Genomic DNA, 6512 nt, shown 5'->3' with positions numbered 1-6512 from the left:
ACAAGCAATAAACTCTTATGTAGCCACCGGAAACTGGTGTGTATGGGCAAGTGTAAAAAAGAATTTATTATAACATAACAACATAACATAACAACATACAAACACAGGCATAGTCAGGGGCAGCTCTTGATGTCTGGGGTCCTACCACTTCCTGGTTTGTGGTGAAGGCTGGTATTAAGGCATGTGACAGGTATGTTACCGTTGTTCTTAAACTTTGCAACTCAAATTGTTAGGCTTTAAACAGATTTCACATTTTTAGACTGTAGCCTTTAAATGCCGCTCACATAATCAACCTTACATAGATGAGGCCAGCAGTTGCAGCCTTTGGTTCTCAATGAACAAGTGGCAATCTTGAGGTTTTCACTGTGGGAGACTGCTGCACAAATGAATTGGGGTAATCTAGCTGTGGTACTGTACTATATCGTTTGCATTTTATCTTTTTGTCTTCTATTTTGTAATGCATATTGATGTTGACATCATGCTTGAGAGCTGAACAGCCTATTATTAAAAAAGACTTGAAGATAGCACGTGAAAATAGCCCTCCTGCATTCGTCTTGTTTAAAGGAGCCTAGGAGGTATGCTTCACCATTTTGATAAACTCACAACAAAGCACAATGGCCATTCATCTCATAGACGTATAATCATCAGTAAGCTGACAGCAATTTCATTTCAATCAACAGCTGTGATAATGTACATTAAATGGGACATCTAGTCTTATGTAAAGATGATTAACACTTAAGTTATGAGCCCACATTTAATTGCAGTCCATTTCAATAAGACTTTGATATTGATACCTACTCCGAAAGATCAGTAACATTTCAATTAGAAGACTCTGACGAGTAGTTAGAATGTCAGACATCTTTGCAGTACCTGTCATTTCTCCTCTGAGGAACACTAAGCTGCTAGCTGCTGCTGCTGCTGCTGCTGCTGCTGCACTACAGTGGAGTCAAACATCCAGAGAGGGCATCCTTATCTACAACCACACAGAGAGAGAGAGAGAGAGAATGAGAGAGAGAGAGAGAGAGAGAGACACACAGAGAGAGAGAAAACAGGTGGTGGGGGGGGCAAGCGGAAAAAAGTAAGAGAGAGCAATAAATGAGAAAGTCAGACAGAGGGGAGACAAGACAAAGGTACAGGATGAAAGAGGCTGAGAGAAAACGCAGGACGAAAGCAGAAAACTTGTAAAAGATAGTTCTATGATCGAGGGAACAAAAAGGGAAAAGGGACGTGCAGAAGATACGGAGAGATAGGAGAGAAAGCTCGACAATAAAGTTATTAGAAAGAGCAGACATTTTTCACCGACTCTGCTCAGCTCTGACAGCCCACTGCGATCCCTGGACACTGCTTGTTTGTATGTGTCTATGTATCAGTGTGCCTTGTTTGTGTGTGTGTGTGTGTGTGTGTGTGTGTGTGTGTGTATTTGTCTCTCCCTAGCACCTCTGTGTCCTTGCTAATAGCTGAGTGGACTCCCTGCAGTCTCCACAGGCTGTACTGTGATTATCACCACTTAGTTGTGCACCCACACAGAAACGCGCACATGGATATCCCACGATGGACACAAGACGCACAAATGTACACACAGCAGGGTAATGCCCAGAATGTGTGAACATGTATGTCATCAGTTCCGTGTGTGTGTGTGTGTGTGTGTGTGTGTGTGTGTGTGTGTGGTATGTGACTCTCTTCACACATTCATCTCTGTGGCTGTGCAAGTGTGCGTCTCTGCGTATGTGTCAATCTTCTCAGATGTGTGTGTCTATATCTGTACTCTGCTGTGTGTGTGTGTGTGTGTGTGTGTGTGTGTGTGTGTGTCAGAAGCATGTCTCAGCTCTGCTCCTGCAGTAAATGAGTATGTCAGTGCAGCTCATGTTAACTGTTGACACACTAATTTACTGTGGCTCGCTTCCCGTAAGACCTGCTCAGTAATATGGCTTATTGATGAGGCCACAGGGAGAGTGCGTGTACTGCATGTGTGTGTGTGTGTGTTGTGTGTCTGTTTGCATTACTGAGTATTTCCACCGGAGATGAAATATCTGCCGCGCTCCAGATAAATGTGGTCAGTCCACGGGTGATGTATGCACACACATAAATATTGACTCTCTGTGCGCGAATGTTGTTGTTTGTGAGACGCTTTGCTAGCTGTGGGGGGCAGGCGAAGAGTGAAACATATAATTGTTTGTTTCGTATGTGTATAAAGGGGCATGCTGTTATGTAGAATATTGTTTTTCCAATGATTAGATTTTTCTGAGTCTGCTTTTGCTCAAAATTGATGACACTTGAAGAGAAGAGGAAACTGGATCAGGGAGCTGGGAGAGATCTTGAACAGGAAATTGAACAGTGTTGAAAAAACTGGACAAAATGCAGCTACTGCCGCATCCCTGGAGTCTGGAGGCGCCAACAGGTTGCCACAACACACACCCCGTACACAGGTAAAGTACACCAACGAGAGCTTCAAACTATGCGCTCAGACAGACATCTTTTTTAACTGTCCCGACACGGAGACACACACACACACAAACATTTATTCACGGAAGTGAGGAGAGGTTGATGGATGCAGAGCTGCTCGTTCCTCTGAGATCCCCACATTCTCCATGTGCCATTAACCTCCAAGATCGATGGAGGGAGCGAAGCGGCGGGTGAAGTGGTGATCAGGAGGATCGGGAGACATCTCGGCGGGCCGGTAACATTTTGGTGATTGCTTTGGGATGTACTTACGTTTTTGAGCCTCATTGCAGGTTGAACTGATGAAGCTATGCGTGCACATGCAGACACACACACACACACACACACACACACCTACACTTTGTTAACATCAAAACAAAAAGTACAGCGGAGGGGGTTGTAATGTCACATTTCATATTCAGGTTGTCTGTCATTTTGATTTGATCCCTCGCTGTCTGCTGAGCCATCGTTTCACGTTACTTACGTTATAATTACAGGAATCCTGCTAAAAGCACATTTTGTGGTGAACAAGGTGAAAGAGACCAGTGACTTCCTGCAGAGAGTCCTCATGTTCTAAATGGCACAGTTTCTATTCCTCAAGATTTGATTTGCGGTTACTCTCAATATGAGTTCAGAGTGGACCTTAAATTTGAAGTCAATGTTTTCAGTCACTGCAGTAGTTTTTAAGTGTTGTTTTGGAATTGGGTCAAATAGAAGCTTTTTATTGGTTTGTGGTTTGTTTCACAGTGGCCAGGGCTGACCTTATTTTCAGGAGCTTTTAGAGGAGATTTGCTTTCAGGGACCCTTTACAAAAACACTGATATTGCTTTTTTTTTTTTAGCAAGAAAGAAAAACGGCCTCATGCGTGGGGGGGTCTCAGGTCTCAAGGCAGTTGGTCTGCATTGCTAAACTCCCGAAAATGAAACCCACTTGGCCCCTGGAGGGACAGAAAAGGGAGTGGAGAATGGCAATGTGTGGAGAGAAGAGAGGACAGGAAATTAAATTAAATGGACAAATAAATGGGTAAAAGGAAGAAAATAGAAAATGTGGTGTGAAATGAAGTATGAGTGAAAAATGAAGGAAAATGTACACTTGAACAGGTGGCAAAAATGACAGAAACGCAACAGGAATAGTGCTGAAAAACAACAAAACAAATTTAGGAAGCCATGAAATGAAAGAAATGAGTGCATGCAATCATTCATCAAATGAGCTGAACAGCAAAGGGATAGAGGTTGCAGTTTGTTGGCAAGGTGTGGACAGGGCCAGTATTGCTTGACGACAGGCCAGCGGACAAGTTCTTCCCCTGACGCAGAGCAAGGATCACCTTACCCTCTGTTGGTTTCACAGCTCTGTTGCAACACACACACACACACACTCAAAAATCTTTTCCTATGAATGCATTCGTGTTTTGCTTTTCTCCATTCAATGACTGAAGCCAGTAGTGTCAAGTGAGGCTCAATCTAGGAATCCATCGTCTATCAGTCTGACCACCGTCGAGCCTCTGGAGGCAACGGACAATGTTTCCGTTGCTCCAGCGATCAAGACCTCCTCTCCTGTGCAAGTTGTTTTGCAGTCTGATTAGCAACTGTAGACCCAAGGCTGGAGTTGGAGTTATAGCCACTTTACAAGCGGATTCAAAGCTAATAAAAAGGTAGATCATTATCAGACGACAGCCGATGAGTTCCGCAATTGCATTTCAGCCAATGCGTTCCACGTCTTTTGCTCTCCAGGTGGACTGTTTACCTGCATTCAACCAACCAGCTCAAACGTGACTGGTCAATACTACTATACTATACAATAATAACGTGGCATCACATAAACATACAAATTCACCATAACATGCTATGATGTAAGATGTTTGTAAGTTAGTTTTCAGGGGGTAGGAACACTATTGTGAGCACGAGCAGCTTTTCTGCCCAATCTCCCTAAAATAGAATCTCAGTGGTGACTCCTGGGAAAACCCAGTCCACTGCTTGGCGAGCAGAAAAAGGTGTCATGGATTGGCATATCCTAGTTTCACAACATACTGTTGCAAGTTCTACAGAAGAATGCATGAAGGGAAGGGCCAGAAGGCGTGGGTCCATGTGGTGGGTTGGTGTGAATTCAGAATGATTCACAGAAGTTGTTGCGGACTCTCCCTGTCCAAAGTCTGCCTGCCGACTTCTGGATACGAAGATTTAAGATTGTTTTTTTTTTTGCATTCAGCGTGCTCTCTTCCTCTGTGGCACCAAACCTTGGACTACAATCTTAAACTATTTTCATTATTTCACTTCAAATGAAGCACTGAAAAATATTTTTTCAAAATGTAAGGATTTAACTGTACCAACAGCAATTTGCTGTTTAACATCTCAGGTAGATTACACACATAACGGTGCGTCTACCTGTTCTCCATTGGTAAAAAAATAAGACATTTCCAACAGCTCAAGTGGAACGTTACATTGATGTCAGCATGAGATTGCTCTGTGCTCTCATCACGTGACACGTTCCAGTTGGCCTGGGTGGGTTTAGTTTCAGTGGAAAGACACAGGAAGAGTTGAGCAAGAGAGGTGAGAGAGACAGGTTACAGAGGTTGAACGACTAAAGGGACCCAAGGAATGAGTAGGGTGACTCTCTTTCACACACACAAACGCACACCTACACACACACACACTCTGACCTGTCATGGAAAAATAACTTAATACCTTCAGACCTCCAGAGATGTTAGGAAACATCTGAGTGACAGTTTGAAGGTATGTATCTGCGCCTGCGTGTGTGTGTCACATGTCACTGACCTGAGTGAGACCAGTGATTCACCTGCCTGCTGGTAATTGTCGGCCTGTTACAGTAAAAGTAAAACTGGTCAGGAAATGAGAATGTATCCGATCGGTCAGGACTGTGATCAGTGACATAAGACCGCTTGTTCTCAGAAAAGCTTGCGTCAGAGAAGTTCAAGGGGCTATAAATAATTGTCACATGATGGAAAAAAAAACAACAACAAAAAAGCATCGTGTGATTTTCTTGTCATGAAAGAAAAAGAGGTTTGAAAGGGTTTTTCTTCCCACGAGATAACTCGGTGCACAACGTGATTTTTGCTGAGCGGTCACTGGTAACTTCAGCTGTGTCATTATGGCCTACATGTGTGTGCATCTGTGTGTGCATGTTTGCAGGGTGTGTCCTGGGAAGGCAAAGGGAGAGCCAAGGTTTGGTTAGTTTTTCAGACCACAGGCTTTGGTGTCGCTACAGGCCCTAAAACTCACCTCCCACAGACCTCTTCCCTATATTTCTGTATACTACTGAGAATGACAGGGGGAAATAAAGCACAGATTTAAACAAAAAGTATTAAAGGGTACAGAAATTCAGTCAATTTATGCATTTCCCCACCATTAAATTACCCCCTGGCTATTAGCCTTTCAACCCTATTTCTCTGAGTGTGTGTCAGCGTTGTGTTGCTGTCTGTCTCTCTCCCCTTATTTAGATTCCATTCACCAGTGACCCATGTGCCCTTGGTAAACAGCTTTTTTCTCTGTCCTGCAGACAAGTGTGTTTGTGTGTGTGCACGCAAAGGTGTGTGTGCATTTTTGCAACCAAGTGCTCAGCCATTATTACCCAATAGCTTTTTCACAAAAGAGAAAATGCTGTTGTTAATTGTCATAGTAAATCAAAGATTATTAGTAAAGTAATTTGGCTGTTCGATAGCTAAGTTACTCATCCGATTCCTTTGCATTTTGATTAGTTTATCAGTTTGCACTTGGTCTGTGTTTCCACTGTGATGCTGTAAACCAGCACCAGGTTCCATTTAAAGCTCAGCACTACTACAAAGCTCATAAAGCTGTGCTGAGGGTCTCTCCTTTCCCTGTGTTCTGCTTTTCTTCATTCCACCTCCCTCTATTCTCACTTTAATAGAGAGAAAGGTAGAGGAATAAATAAGAGGCATGGAGAGAGTATCTAGATGACAGGACTGTGGAGGGAAATGGGAGAAAAAGTGGGAGACATGTACTGTAATAATGATAATGAATTAGAGGGAGAGAGTATGAGATATATGAAGGTAAGAGAGAGAGAGAGAGAGAGAGAGAGAGAGAGAGAGAGAGAGAGAG

Source organism: Anarrhichthys ocellatus, unplaced genomic scaffold, assembly GCF_004355925.1.
Source record: "Anarrhichthys ocellatus isolate YVR2014 unplaced genomic scaffold, GSC_Weel_1.0 scaffold20, whole genome shotgun sequence".
NCBI lineage: Eukaryota > Metazoa > Chordata > Actinopteri > Perciformes > Anarhichadidae > Anarrhichthys > Anarrhichthys ocellatus.
This window is presented reverse-complemented; position numbering follows the sequence as displayed.